Genomic DNA, 15,889 nt, shown 5'->3' on the forward strand with positions numbered 1-15,889 from the left:
GAGCCAATGTTTTGAATATCTAAAACACATCGTACCAAGAAATTGGGTTGTATCCTCTTAATAGAAAATGAACTTTTAAATATCAACAAAGGAATTTTTTAAGTTATGGTTTATCTGAACACAAAAAGGGGAAAATAGACACCACTTGAGAATGGAGGAGGGCGAGAGTCAAAAAACTACCTATTGGGTACTATGCTTGCTACCTGGGTGATGAAATCATTTGTACATCAAACCCCAGTGACACACAATTTACCCATGTAACAAACCTGCACATATACCCCCAAACCTAAAAGTTGAAAAAGAAAAACTAAATGAATAAAATAAAATGAAATTATGGTTTATCCACTTTGTAGAATATTATATAGTTACTAAAAGTAGCCCAGAATGCTTTAAAATAGTTAATATTTTATTAGGAAAAAAAGCAGAAGAGAGTTTCTATACAGTATGATTCCAATTTAAAAAAATACATGTATTTTATACTAGCAAATATACCATGATATTTAATAGTTGTTTGTGCTTGTTGAGACTGGGTGGTTTTTATAAACGTTTCTGTATTTTTCTGTATCTTCTCATTTCTCTACAATAAACACATTTCATGTTTAAGATTTTTTTTCAAAAGTCACATGTTTTGCTTTGAATTTAAAAGCAACTACCCGATAAAGTTTTCAACTCTCATGCCCATGTTCCCTGTGAAAAATAAACCTCAGTCAAATGTCCAGCGAAATTATTTTTAAATATTAGAGGCTTTATTTTAGAAATTGAATGGCTTTATTCTAAAATATATGAGTTAGAAAATAAAAACTTTAATTATGCCAAATTAATAGAAATGGAGGAATTTAATACAGAAGGCAGAAGATGGACAATCATACTCCTTTCCAACAGTCAAAACATATTCCAATCACCAAATGAAAGTGTTTATAAATCAGTCTTCATATTTGAGGGTTAACAAAAATAGCTTTTTTGGTGAATGACTATAAACTGTTTCTAAAGTTTTATTTCCAGAGATTCTACACACATCATTTAAAAATTAGATAGATACAAGTAATCAGTTGCCTTCCACTTGAGAACCAACCAATGCCACATCTCAGTAATTTGACAAGACAGGGTACCCAACCAGCACCTCATTTGGAATTCTTCTGGTAAGCTGCCTGGTATGAAGCTGAAATAAAAACCTACCTTTGGGGAATCCTGTCCTCAAACCTACCTTTTATGGAGCTAACATCCCAGAGGCTAAGAAAATGAAAATCAGGTCAACAGAAGAAGAAAATATGACAAGGAGGTTAAGATTTATTGGAGAAAGAGATCAATGTCCATGGTCAGCTGCAATTTAGAATTATTATGATGACAGTCATGAGTGTTTGATGTTTAACCTTTATACATTTTTAATTCAAGAGCCTCTTCCACACTCAGTTTCTCTTTCCTCCTATTAAGCCCCTTAAATGCTGTCAAAATAAGATTCAAACTTGACTAAATAACTAAGTATTAAACAGTTCTCAAAGTTGTTGATTAAAACAATCCCAGATGAAAAATAATTTTTTAGATACATTATTGTAGCCAGGAAAAAAAAAAGTAGTTAGCTGAAAGCAACTAATTGAGTCTGGAGAACAAATAGGGGAAAAAAATCTCAGAATAACCAAAATAGATTTTATCACAAATACAAAAATTATAAACAACAATACAACAAAAATATATTAGTGAGCACATTTGCTTCAGTTCTACTTACATAGCATTTTAAACTTTTCTGCTACTAAGTAGAGGAGTGAGATGGATCGAAGTCATTTAAAATATGTTCAAAGTAAAGAAGATGACTATAAAGTACGCACCATTTACAAACCAGCATACTAACCAATCCTGACCAAAATAAAACTGAAATTGTGACTTTAAATATATGTTTAAGATTTTTTTGTTCAGAAAATTTTAATACTAAAATACTATTTTTTATTGTAACCCACAATGAAAATTAATTTTACCAGTAAAATGCTAAGAAAATTAACAACTGCTAAGGCACCAATAGAAAATAATAAATACACATTTTGTTTGCCCCAATTATTTGAAGTGTAAGCTATTTAAAATATTGCAATGTACACTGAAAATAATATGCCAGTTATTTTACCTACATAATGCCTTGATATTTTTAAGGGACAACTTCAAACTTGGGAGCTAAGGTTAAATTTCATTTTACTCAAAGTACTGAAATTATTGAATGCTTCAGAATATATTTCTTTCTCTCTAATAGACAATTCATAGGCAATAGTCATAGTACCTTATTTCTGTATTAAAGAAATGTTTTTCTACTTTGCACTTGAGTTCAATCACCCAAAACACAACCTCTGGGTTCACTACACTATCACATTCTCCACAGAAATCTGCAATGAACACACAATGAGCTTTACAAAGAACTTTCCACAGCTCAGACGAGTTTAATACACCTAATCCTCTTCTGTAACTTCCTTCTAAAGTTTGCTAACAAATCTCCACCAAGGATCAAACCAGCAAGAACACTTTGGTGTCTTGAATTTAAAAGGCTCCTTTGATCTCCTACACAACTTAGCAGCTGCATTTCTGTACACTTAAAAGAAACACGAAACTCACCAGATTTGTTTGTTTGTTTTTCATTTGGGCAACCTTCAAACAGATGAACTATAATGACTCCAGCTGTCTCCTCACTTCATTCTGCCAAAACCAGGAGGTGCGACAGGTGCGGGGAAAGCTGCAGCCAGCCACGTCGCTGTGCAGGATTGAGGGGGAGGGGTCTCACTCCAAGGGCAGTGGGAGAGCCTGGGCAGGGAAGCCTGCCACAGGTTGCAGTGGTTGGCTTTGGCAGCCCCGTCTTCTAGCTTTGCTTCCAGTCGGTGGTGAGTTTGCAAATGACAGCTAACCCCTGTGGTCCAAGGACTGACTCTTAGAGTAAGCACCAAGTGCCTGTGTCAACTGTGGAGCTAAATCAATGCAAGGGGGGGAAATTAAATTAATAAAGAATCCTCCATCCGGTCACACCAACTGCCACCGAAAGCAAAGGAAATCACTTCTTGGTTTCCTCAGGATTTCATTGATTTTCCTAACTGGATAATAATTACCCCAACCCTTACCTTATACTGTCTGTGTAGTGCATTGATTATTAATACTTGCAGAAAATGTTTCCTGACCCAGGTCCTATTTATAGCCAAAGTCTCCTTTGTTGACAGCGCCTTGCGGGATCGGGAGGGAATATACCATTTACCCTGCACTGCATGGAGCTTTGCCTCACCAAGGCTCATTACTTGCACTAAATATGAAATATGATGGTTCATAATAATGACAAAACACAATAAAACAGCTGGTGGCTTCATCATTGTTCACTTCACTTGTTTATGCATAAGTAAGTGCACACCATTAAGGTGAATCAGCTGAACCCCCAGCATCCTGATGGTGATGAGAAGGTGCTGCCTTCTGACATAAAAATCTCACCTTGGGAGTGTGCTCAGTTCTCTCCAGAGATGCCAAGAGTTTGCTCCGTTTCCCTCCATTATGTAATGCTCCAGAAACGGGAAGGAATCCCATCTAACTCGTCTTTCACATTTCTAAGAAAGTAAAATTCCTATCTTTTTTTTTTTTTTTTTTTTTTTAAACAGAGTTTCACTCTATCTTGCCCAGGCTGGAGTGCAATGATGCAATCTTGGCTCACTGCAGCCTCTGCCTCCCGGGTTCAAGCAAAGTGATTGTCCTGCCTCAGCCTTCTGAGTAGCTGGGATTACAGGCACCCACCACCATGCCAGGCTAATTTTTGTATTTTTATTAGAGACAGGGTTTCACCATGTTGGCCAGGTTTGTCTTGAACTCCTGACCTCAGGTGATCTGCCCTCCTCGGCCTCCCAAACTGCTGGTATTACAGGCATGAGCCACCGTGCCTGGCCAGATCACCACACAATTTTTCTTAAGCACCTTCTGAACTGATCCTTAGACCTCTTCCTGCCTTCTTAAATCAAAATCCAAGAATGCTGATTTTAATGAACTATTTTTAAACTTGGAGTGTTTGGAGAACGATGACAAAAAATCAAGAGTAGACCAGATTAAAGCATATGGCAATAATATGCAGTATATTTGGTACGGCTAACAATCCTATAGCAATTCATTTCAACATTAGTCAAATGATTGTAGTAGCAAGACCATAAAGAGATCTTTAAAAGGCCTACATTTCAAATACTAGGTCACTGAAGCTCCCAAAGGCTGAGGGACTTGCTTGATGCCCCATAGCAAGTCACTGGGACAAAAGGAGTGAACCTATGTCTCCTATGTTCCAGAACTGTATTCTTCCTATGACCTCATGCTTTGTGCTTACTAAATATTATGCTTCTTTCATAATAAACTTAGTGGCTTAAAAGATAAGTGGCTTATCTCACAGTTTCCATGGGTCAAGAGTCCAGGCATGGCCTACCTGGATCCTCTGCTCAGTCTCACAAGGCTGCAATCAAGGTGTTGGTCAGACAGCATTCCTTTTTGGAGCTCAAGGTCTTCTCCAAACCCCTTGTGGCTGTTGGCAGAATTTAGATCCTTGAGATTGTATGACTGATGTCATTTTTCTTGCTGGCTGTCAGCAGGTAACATTCTCAGTTCCTAGAGGCCACCCATATATCCTTGCTGTGTGACCGTCTCACTACATGGCAGCTTATTTCCTATAGAACAGAGAATCTCTCTCTCTCTCCAGTCTGCTAAAAAAAAGCCATATATCATAATTGAGTCATGGGTGTGACTATCTCTTACCTTTACCATATTCCCATGACTAGAAGCAAGTCAGAATTTCTGCTTGGATTCAAGGGGATGGGATTATACAAGTCCATCACTCCTTGGAGGTCATCTTAGAATTGTCTACCACAAATATTATTTAAGAAAACAAAAAAGCACAGACATATATGTGCAATAGTCCTACCACTTCTTAAAAGCCAAAGCTAAAAGACTAGTTGTGTCGATTATTTCTGTTCAACGGTTGCACCTTATATTTTGGTTCTTTTTCTGTTTTTGTTTGTTTTCATTGTAGTAGCCTTCTTATTCATGTAGGGCCTTTCTATTCATTCTGGGTTGTTGTTGTTGTTGTTGTTGTTGTTGTTGTTGTTAGCACTCAGGTCAAGAAAACCTTGGCCATGGTCTAGTTTAAGGATCAGGCTATTTTGCTTGAAACAGAAGGGACAAGTCTTTTTTTGATGCCATGCTGAGGAACCCAAATGCTTTTACAAATGGGTTTTACAAATGCCACGCAGAGAGGAGAGGGCATCAGAGATGGAAAAAAAATGGCAAATAAAGAAAAATTTCACTGTGTGACCTGAGCAGCTTTATGCCCATCCATGCTCATCCATGGATGAGTGTTGGGTTTTGGAAGAAGATAGGAAAACACCTGTTTAGCAGCGTTTGTGATAAAAACCTGAAATTTGAGATCTGGGTTTAGCTTTATGAACTTTGGCAGTCAATGAAGCCTTCTGATTCTCTCTTTCATATATGTAAATAAGGGATTAATAACTTCTCAGGCTGTTGGTGAGAAGTAGAGGAAGAAGTTAATGGCATCTTAGCTAGCTATCACTCAGCATAAAGAAAGTATATTTCACTTTGGGACAAAGTCAGAGTCTGGCTTAGGTAATGTTGGCCGTAGCCACCAGGGTTGGTACATTATTTGATTGAATCAACATCTTTGTGGAGCATGGAAATTATACATACGTAAGGTAGTATCACTTAAATTCATTTGTTGTATTATAAATTACAAAATTAACACAAGTTTAGTGTAACAAATAAAACAATGCATAACGAAAACAAAGATCTCATCCTGTGCTTGCTATACATTCCCACTGCCTAAAGTATGCGACGTTAAGTCTAGCATATACTTTTCCATATCCTTGCACATATGTGTGTGCATCAATATATACACATATATGTAGAAATGTATAGACACACATATCGGTGATTCTTTTCTTAATAAAGTTAAAATTACACCGCACAAACCACTCTATAAACTGAAACTTGACAAAACATCATAGGCCATTCACATAGGTTCGTACATATAGAGCTAGATTTATCTTTTCCCCCTAATTTGTGTGAGTGTGTGTATTTGGGGATTGTACATTTGTTTTTTAGTCCAGATATTTTTTTACTTGCTTTCCATCCATCAACTTTCCTTTGCCCTCATCCTCATCACCACCACCCCCGCCCCCTTGCCCAGGTAACCCATGTTAAAACCTAGTATGTATCTCTCTAGTCACATACACACACCTACACACAGGCACTTCCATGGGAGAGTTGCTATCATTTTATAAAAACTGGATCCTATTATACACATTTCTCCAAATCTTTGCACAGTTAATAGTATTTCATGGAAATCTCTCCCAGCTAAGACTAATAGAGCCCTAATTCATTCCTTTTAATAGATGTATAACTTTCCACGCTATGAATGTGTCATAATTTATTTAACTATTACAATGTGGTAATAACCATCCTTGTATATATTTCCATTTGTAGTTAACTCTTTATTTCTATGGAACACATTTCTATAAGTGAACTTGCTAGGCCAACAAACATGTGTGTTTACTTCTAATTTTAATACATATTGCCACCTCTCTTTCTAAACATTGTAACAAACTCTGTCATGGGGACATGAATGTACTCTTTTAGGTGTTTGTCCCATAAGACAGGCCTTTACATTGTGTATCTCTTTAATTTTGCCAGTCTAATGCCAGTAAATTGACATATCGTGTCAGCTTTTCATGTGTTTATTGAACATATACATTTTTTATATTTCTAGTGACTTGTCCTTTTCAAGTTTTCATTGCCCTATGTATGGGTATGTTTATAAATCCTTTGTCATTTGTATTACCAACACTTTTTCCAAACCCATCACCTGCTTTTTACTTTGTTCATATTACATATTATAATTGTTTTTAACTTTTAATAAATACATCTCTATTTTTCTTCTATATGTTCTGAGTTTCTAGTCCTGATTATGAAGCTCTCTTCTACCTCTATGTATTTTCTGGGTTTTACTGCAATTTTTTATTTGTATATTTATTTGCATTTCCATCTTTAATCATGATGCAGAAACATATATATAGCTTTAAGTTCTAAGCTCATTCTAGCTTCGTATTTATAAACTCATTCCAATTACTAGAGTGAATTCCTAAAGCCATTCAAATATTCAGTGTTAGACCGATTCCTTTTTTTTCCTAACTACTAGCCTTATAGTAATATTACAACTCTGATTAAATCTGATATTTTATGCTCATTTTAAAGGTTATCAGCATATTCATTCCTAAAACTCTTTCATTAAACTTAGGTAAAATAAGTAAAAAGTAATTCAAAATATTTTATTGTTTCATTTTATTATGGCATAATTATAATAACTGCTCCCATTTATTCAATGCATAGCAAGATAATTTATTGAGATGTTAAGGTATGTTTTGATTTTGCTGCAGCAGGCCTTTGCTTAAACACAAGAGGCATTCCGCAGAAAGTAGAAAGTTGCCAACATCAATCTTCCTTACTGGTTTTTGTTTCCAGAGTGTGATCTCCTACAGGAGATTATGTTGGGTTGGCCCAGAGGAGAAGGGAGGGAGTGTTTTTGGGTGGGGCGACAGAGACATGAGAGATATCTGTACAGCTGCAGGTCTAGGGAAGGTTGGAACTGCTCCCTCCTCCCTGCCTGTCACATAGGAAAGCTGGGCTAGAAATTCTGAGGTTCCCAGCATTGGCCAATGAAGTCCCAAAGCCCTGCCTAGCCTAGAGGCAGCACAGGGTCATGTGGAATGACAACAGAGAGAGAAACACACATGAACTGTTAAATATTTTAGCAATTAAAGACCTCCATATTCTTTACTCAACTCTAGACAAAGGGAAGGAAATCCATGACTGAGGTTGGAGCTTAAACAATCTAACAGAAGGCAGGCTCCAAAGAGATTAATACTGCTTAGAAAACTATAGTGTGGCCTACATATATGCTTCTATTTCTTGAAGTAAAAGTCATGCCAATTACAAATAATGTGTACCAGGCATTATGCTAAGTTCCTTATATAGATGAAGTTTTATTTAACACTGATTATAGCCTTATGAGTATGGTACTGTTATTATGTCCTTTTGTCTGCATGTTACAGATAAAGAGAGTTAAATTAGCTCATCCAATATCACATCACTGGCGAGCAGCTGAACCATGATCACTTTTAATCATTATTCTATACTGCTTCAAGATGACATAAACAAAAGCCCTTTGTCTACTATGACACTTTATAGAACATAAATGCCATGTAAGTTATTGCTGCAAATGGAGTAGGATAATATTTGGGGCTACTAAATTTTCTTCCTTGCCTGCCGTCACCCACCTGTCTTTTTTGAACTTGTTATCCTTTCCACCAGTAAAGCGGAGCCACGAAAAGGAGGCTCAGTTCCCTGGATAAGGAGAGGGCAGATACCTCCTTTAACAAAGAAGTCATTACTTGGCTTTGAGTTTCAAATAAAATGTTTTTATACCCAGAGGAAAAATAATTCTCCAAAAGCCAAAACAGTTTTGACTATTCAGAGCTAGGCACTAAGGTGAAAAAGAGTTATATTTTAAATGGAAAAAAAAATTTCAGAAAAACTTAGAAGACTGAGCTCAGAGGGTTTATAAAATTAAGTCATAAAGTATAGAAGAAAGAGAAGGGTTTAGAAGATGCAAGACCAGGGTTAACATGCTACGTAGGTCACTAAGACAGTTTCCAATAACCCATTTCACTGGGTCTTGGCTGTGGGGAGTATAAAATAATAGGACCCCCAAGGAGGCTTAGTGGAATAACAGAGAAAGTCTGTTGGGCCTGGCTTTCCAGGGAATATCTTGGAAAGAGTGTAAGCTGCCTCAAGGGAGCCTGGCCTTCAGCCTGGCAATGTAAAAACATGGTGCTTACATGATAAAAATAGCACATGTGCATGGACCCATGGGAGCCTGAGAGACATGCACACTCAGAGATGGTGCAGAGAAGGCAGCTGAGGTTTCTTGGTTTCTTGGGCTTTCTTTCTTTTTTTTCCCTTTTCCGTTTTTTTTTTTTTTTTTTTTTTTTTTTTTTTTTTTACAGAGTTTTGCTCTTGCTGCCCAGGCTGAAGTGCAATGGTGCAATCTCAGCTCACCACAACCTCCACCTCTCAGGTTTAAGCGATTCTCCTGCCTCAGCCTCCCGAATAGCTGGGATTACAGGCAGACACCACCACGCCTGGCTAATTTTGTATTTTTCGTAGAGATGGGGTTTCTCCATGTTGGTCAGACTGGTCTCAAACTCCCGACCTCAGGTGATCCACTCGCCTCTGCTTCTCAAAGTGCTGGGATTACAGGCGTGAGCCACCGTGCCTGGCTCTTGGGCTTTCTAGAGACTAAGAGATCTTGTGAACCAGAAAAGATATAAATTTGAGGTGAGTGAGATGCAAAATATAAGGCCCTCAGGATCATAGGCATGTCAGGACCCGGACACAATCAGGGATGCCAGCTGATGGCCAGTAACCAGGCAGTACCAGCACAGGATGCCCAGTGGCCAAGCAGGACAAACAGCACCATAGCCAGGAGCCAAGGGTCATTCCAATAACACTTTTCACTGGGTCTTGGCTGTGGAATGACCGCAGAGCATGCCATTAGATGCTCCCCTTCTAAACCTATTGAAGTACTAAGTCCTGTTTTAGTGTCTGAGGACTATAACTGAAGATATTTTGTCACTGATGGAAGCATCTGCTTCAGGCTAATTGGAGTGAAAGCTGTAGCCTCTCTTTTTAAATCTGATTTCAAATAATACTTTAAATAGTTATCGAGCACTTGTGTTTTGGGCTCTGTAGTAGGTACTGAAGATCAGGTGGCGACATGACAGAAATGAATCCTTCCCTCATGGAGCTTACATACCAGTGAGGAAGAGAGACATGGAGATGCTTTGTGGCCCAGCGTGGGAATTATAATAATGAGAGGGCACCAGCAACTATGGAAGAACACAGAAGGACCACTGAAGCAGTCTTAGAGACAAAGGAAACCTTCCTGGAGTATGTGAGCCCTTGGCTAAACCCTAAAGGGAAAATCAGCCCTTTGGTAGAGGTGGACAGGTGCAGAGAGGAGAAAGACTGCTCTGGCAGTAAGAACAGCAGGTGCAAAGGCTGGGATTGCACATGGAGCTTGCCATATGTAAGGAGTTGAGAGTTTCAGTTTGGCTGAAGTATTCAGTTTGGCTACTGCATACATACATATATACTCCTCCAGATTTCTCCTCCTTTCAAACAGCAGCCTTCACAAATGAATCACTAAAATCTGAAAGCACCGCTCTCCAGGATCCACAAATGTTATTTTCAGTTTCTCAGGAAAGATTTCTCCTATTCTCTTTGCATCCTCCCCACTGCCCAATTCTCATAGCCCAACCTTGAGTTCAGTAATTCTTAGGTAAAAATGCAATGATGGTGGGCAGGAAGTTAGCTGCCAAGACACTGAAGAATTAACCTCCCTAGGTATTCTCTATATATAAAACCACAGTGGGTAATAATATCAATAAAGCTTAATGTTAGAGGTTCTCAAAATTTCTCAGTTCACTTAGTGTCTTAGAAATTTTTTTCACAGCTCCTCTAGACATAAATATACTCAACATTTACTAAAGTGGTTAGGTCACAGCAACTGCAAGACATCAAAAAGGAATGTAGCACATCTAATGTTAAATCTGTAAACTACCTCAAGCTAGTATTTCATGTGGTAGCCAACTGATTTTTTTTTTTTTTTTTTTTGAGTCTCGCTATGTTGCCCAGGCTGGAGTGCAGTGGCGTGATCTTGGCTCACTGCAAGCTCCACCTCCTGGGTTCACGCCATTCTCCTGCCTCAGCCTCCCGAATAGCTGGGACTACAGGCACCCACCACCACGCCAGGCTAATTTTTTTTTTTTTTTGGATTTTTAGTACAGATGGGGTTTCACCATGTTAGCCAGGATGGTCTCGATCTCCTGAGCTCGTGATCCGCCCACCTCAGCCTCCCAAAGTGCTGGGATTACAGGCGTGAGCCACTGCGCCCGGCTGTATCGAACTGATATTAAGTATCACTGCATTAACCTCGAAAAATGGAAAATCTCCTGTGGCATCTCTGTAAGCTCACTGCAGAACCCTGGGACCCCTTGCTGCAGATCTTATGCAATACATATTAATATATACCAGTCCTGGGGGACTGCTTGCACTCAAATCCATTGCTTGCTTTTCCCCCCTTCTGCTCTGTCTTGTAGGAGGGCTGACTCTTAGAGGCTCCCTTGTCAACTGACTTCCAGCAAGAGAAATTGGACTGTCTACTTTGGTGTAGGGCAAGGTGGGGAGGAAACCAGGTTTTTCTCCCATTTTCTTTCTGCTCATGTAGCATTTCTGGCAGCAAGTAAGCCTTTCCATGGCTCTAGCCCCTGCCAGACAGCCTACCATGGACCAGCTTCCGTCAGTCACCTCATTCACTAGGCTCTTTAACATCGTCTCCTCTCATTGTCTTCCAGACTAATGGTGTATGGGAGTCAGCCTCAAAGATGGCCTGTAATGATGTGCATAGTTCTAAATTGGGTCCCCCACAAAAAAAGAAAAAAAAGTTATACTGAAGTCCTAACCCTCAGTCCTGTGAATGTGACCTTATTTGAAAATAGGGTCTTTTCAGATGTAGTCAAGATGAGGTCACTAGAGTGGGCCCTAATCCAATATGACGGCCATCCTTATAAAAAGGGGAAATTTGGACACAGAGACAAATGCACTCACAGGGAAAGTGCCATGTGAAGATGAAGGCAGAGAACAGGGCAATACACCTGTGAGCCAAGGAAGGCCAAAAGTCACCAGCAAATCACCAGAAGCTCAGAGAGAGGCATGAAATAGATCCTCCCTCACACCCCAGGGAAGGAGCCAACCCTGCCAACACCCTAATCTTACTTCTAGCCTCCAGAATGGAGACAATAACTTTCTGTTACATCACTCAGTGTGTGACACTTTGTAACAGCAGCCCTAGCAAGCTAATATTCCCACCTGTGGAATCCAGTCTGTGTGGACTGGACTTAGGGACTGACTTATAACAAATAAAAAATGAAGTGAGGGGATATTGCTCCAGATATTAAAATATGAGAATCTGTCTTGAGCATCTCCCTCACTCTCTTAAACTAGTTGTTTTGGGAAGCCAATTTCCATGACATCAGCCTACCTTGTGGAGAGGCTCACATTGCAAGGGACCAAAGCTTACCAACCATCACCTGAGTGAGCTTGGAAGCGGATCCCTCGCCCAGTCAAGCACCAGTAGGTGAGGCTGCAGCCCCAGTCAATAGCTTGATTACAACTTCATAAGAAACTTGGAGCCACAGAAACCTACCTAATCTACGCCCAGATTCTTGACCCTCAGAACCTTTGTGAGATAATATTTTGTTGTTTTAAGCCAGCAAGTTTTGGGTCATTTGTTAGACAGCAATAGATAACTAACATAAGGTAGCAATGGCTTCCTGCTGTTATCAACCTTTAGATTGATAAGGATTTTGTTTCTCAGTTTTCCTGTCACCTGTGTAGGCAATCTGGCATTAAATTTCCTCTGTTTTAAACTCACAGTAGTTTCTATTTGGAGCTTGGCTGATATTTATGTGCAATTATCATCTACTCTAAAGTATAGGACTAATATAGCTGCTAAACTGCATCCATACCTATTTTATATATTCAAAGGCAAGCCTCTTCCAAGAATTTTAATAAACCCTCCAAATAATCAGAATATAGCATTCCTACCTTTCTTTTCTGATAGCCAAGAAAAAATGTCATGAACTTGGTGTCTTAGTAAGTGAACTTATAGGAGCAATGTTGATTTTCACTTTGATTGGTCAGAAAAATCTTCAAATAACTGTGAATGAGAGCCAATATTTCTAAGATCATTTCAGCATCTCAGGCTTTTAGATATAAAATGAAGCAAACATTAATTATTTATGTACTGTCACTGTTATGTATGGTCATAAACAATAGCTGACATTCCACAAGGTCTTTTCCAAATTCCAAAGAGCTCTATGAAAAGATGATATCTTAGTGCCAACTCTAATGTCTTTGTTTTTTTAGACCGGTAGTTTCTATCTAGCCAGCTTCACACCGATTTGAAATGAAGAAGGAAGAAATTGTTTCGTTTTTATTTTTTCTCTAAAATGGTATTTGGGGACATTTATCTCCTCTTTGAATTCCTTATAACTGGGAGTTTGCAAAGGGACTTTGGAACTGTATGTCAATGTATTACTTTCTGAGATATTTCTGTAGGCTATTCATCTGCCCATAATCACTCTTTTTCATTTTTCCAGGCCTCAAACCAGTGCGCTTCAATTTCTGGGGAGCTAATTACTAATCTGAACATTGCATTTCACATGCAGGAGCCAGATTTTAGATTTTTCCTCATTTTTTTCTTCTTCTCACAGAATTCTTCAGCTTCTGCTATTTTTCCAATGATTCCCTTTTCTTAGGTACCTTGTTTTGCAACCCCATTTCACAGGCATGGCAGTCTGAAAAAAATTATACTTTGCCTGAAATGTAACAACAGCATTCAAAGCATTGAGACAAGATTTTTGCATTAGGACTGATTTTTTCCATTATATTCTGTTTGCATTTCATTATTAGAAGCCTTCAGACTAGATTCTTGATTCTATAGGTCAATATATTGTAGCTCATTAAAACTGCATGTTTTGGAGGGCAGTTAGAAATGAAGGGTTCTGAAGACTAGGTGGTGGTTGTGATGGTGATTTTTTATCAAGATAATTAATACATCCTAGAAAGTTGAGATTATCTCCAGATGTGGGGTATTTGTGGGCAAACCTCAGAAGCAAAGAATCTTCTCCTAGTTTCTTCTTTACATAAATATCATCCTTTCTCACTGAACCACAAATACAAAGTGGTGCTCTGAAATGTTCAAAACCACCTAAGAATGAAATAAACTAGAGGTAAAATAGACGCTGGTGAAGAAATTAACATGAGTCAAGCCTCAGAAAATCCAACAAGGAAAAAGAAGCTGTTCCCATACCTTTATTTTTGCTCCTTTTTCACTGAGAATGGCTTCTGGTGCTATTTGTGTTCCTTTGGTCCCCTGGGATTCAAAATCACCCTCCACATTCTGGAAAGCCCACATCCAGCAGCAGCACCTTGACAAAGGTGAAGACCACTAGTTCATGTGGCTTGTTCATGAGATCTTTTCACCTCTTTTGTGATCATCAAAGAGATTAAAATGATTTGATTTCGAATCATTCTCAAAAGGTAAATATTAACATTCTCAGGCCATTTGGCCATGTGTCATCCCAGACCAGCTTCCAAGGGAGGCCAGGGGACATCCTGCACACTCCTCACAAGTACTCTGAAACAAAAAGATGGTGAATTTGAACAAATAAGTAGCCTCTCATAGATCTCAGGTGTAACTCAAATACAAGTGGCTTCCAAGTACAGAACTCCAGGGTTCTTTCTTTAAGGAGAAGTCATATGTTGGAAATAAATAAACGTAACTCAAGGGTTATGTATAATATCTTTGTTTATCACAAAACTTTTTACTAGTGGCAAAAGTTATGATTGCTTTTACATGGCTCATGCCATCATTATGTATTCTGTATGTTATAAAGGAAATCAAGAACATATTGAATTTGGAGCACAATTCTGGATAATGTATCAGGGTTAAAAGTTGTAAATTTTAATAATGCTAATTTTAACATCTTTGATATTCACCTGAGCTTCTGCAATACTTTGAAGGCAAAAGGAAGATGACCTGTACTTAAGTGAATGTAAAGCAATTGTGCTTATGAATTTTGTTTCTCAAATAAAGCAAGAGCTAATGGTATGTAAAAGCAATTACCACTCTGCCCCAGCAAAGTTGTTAGGTCAGCAAGGTAGAAGAGGTTAGAATTGCTATATGTGGACTCTTTTTATCAGTCTCAGGAGTAATGCTCCAAGTTCCACAGGAAGGGAGAATAAGGAAATGAAAAAGTCTCACCTCTAAAATTTATATTACTCCCAGTTGGAAATAATACTATAGATTTCCAGATCACATGGCCACATACCATATGAACAAGATCCTGGAAGTCAGGCCAACTGGGTTTCTAATCTGCATTGTATCAATTTTTTCTTGTCTGTTTTTCAGCAATTTCTCTCAGCCACAGTTTCTTCATCTGTAAAATGGTGATAATATAATTCCAAGAAAATTTCCAAAATTAAATTAAATAATACATACACAATGTTTAATTGTGGTACCTAAAAACCATTGTTTGTCTGACAAATAAGTTTATTTTCCAGTAGAAATACAAAACAGAAAGTGCAACAGCATATATTATTTTTATATTACTCAATATTTGGCTATTATCACACTTTTTCTCATCTCCATTAATACTGATAATTAACAGTTAACTTTAAAATATGAGAGCCTTAGAGATTTTGCCATTTTAAAATCCTCTTTGGATTCAAAATAAGTCAAATTGTTTGCTTTCTTTCCGAAATAAGGAACTTGGTGTGCATCCCACTGATCAATATTTTTATGGATGTAATAACCAAGTCACACCAGCTACATAAATAGTCTCGCAGTGAGCATGATACAGGTCATTCATATGAAATAAGAAAAAAATCAAATTAAATCCATAGGTTAGTGAAAGGAAAATAAAACGGAACACCAATTCACTGTGCCAAAAAGAAAAAAAATTAAGCTGAAAGCTGAGTCATGCAAGAAACTGCCTTTCCCTTTGTTCCTAAGCAGATAACTACAGATAAAAGATTAAATATCTCCACAGATAGCCACTTTATGTTCACCTTGTCTTATGTGAAGTGCTGATTTACTGAGCACGAGACAAACACATAATTGACTATTCCCCTATCCCTTCTCTCTTGCAACATGTGGATTCTGTAATGTGACCATACCCTCCCTCTTTCCTCTCTAGCCTGCTTTTCTCCT

The 15,889-nt window shown here is 38.2% G+C and overlaps 1 long non-coding RNA gene across 1 annotated transcript in view; it reads right to left on the reverse strand.

Annotated features, from left to right (window-relative positions):
• Nucleotides 1–2,530: 2,530 nt before the first annotated feature.
• LOC129047867 (uncharacterized) overlaps nt 2,531–15,889 on the reverse strand; it is a 125,752-nt gene continuing 112,393 nt past the window's right edge. Inside the window, exons 6-9 of the long non-coding RNA XR_008509718.2 lie at nt 14,942–15,116; nt 13,988–14,314; nt 4,415–4,685; nt 2,531–2,939 (exon numbers count right to left, since the gene is read on the reverse strand). This is a non-coding gene — a long non-coding RNA (uncharacterized LOC129047867). The remainder of the gene's footprint in view (nt 2,940–4,414; nt 4,686–13,987; nt 14,315–14,941; nt 15,117–15,889) is intronic.

This window comes from Pongo abelii, chromosome 13 (assembly GCF_028885655.2).
Source record: "Pongo abelii isolate AG06213 chromosome 13, NHGRI_mPonAbe1-v2.0_pri, whole genome shotgun sequence".
In the NCBI taxonomy this organism is placed as follows: Eukaryota; Metazoa; Chordata; class Mammalia; order Primates; family Hominidae; genus Pongo; species Pongo abelii.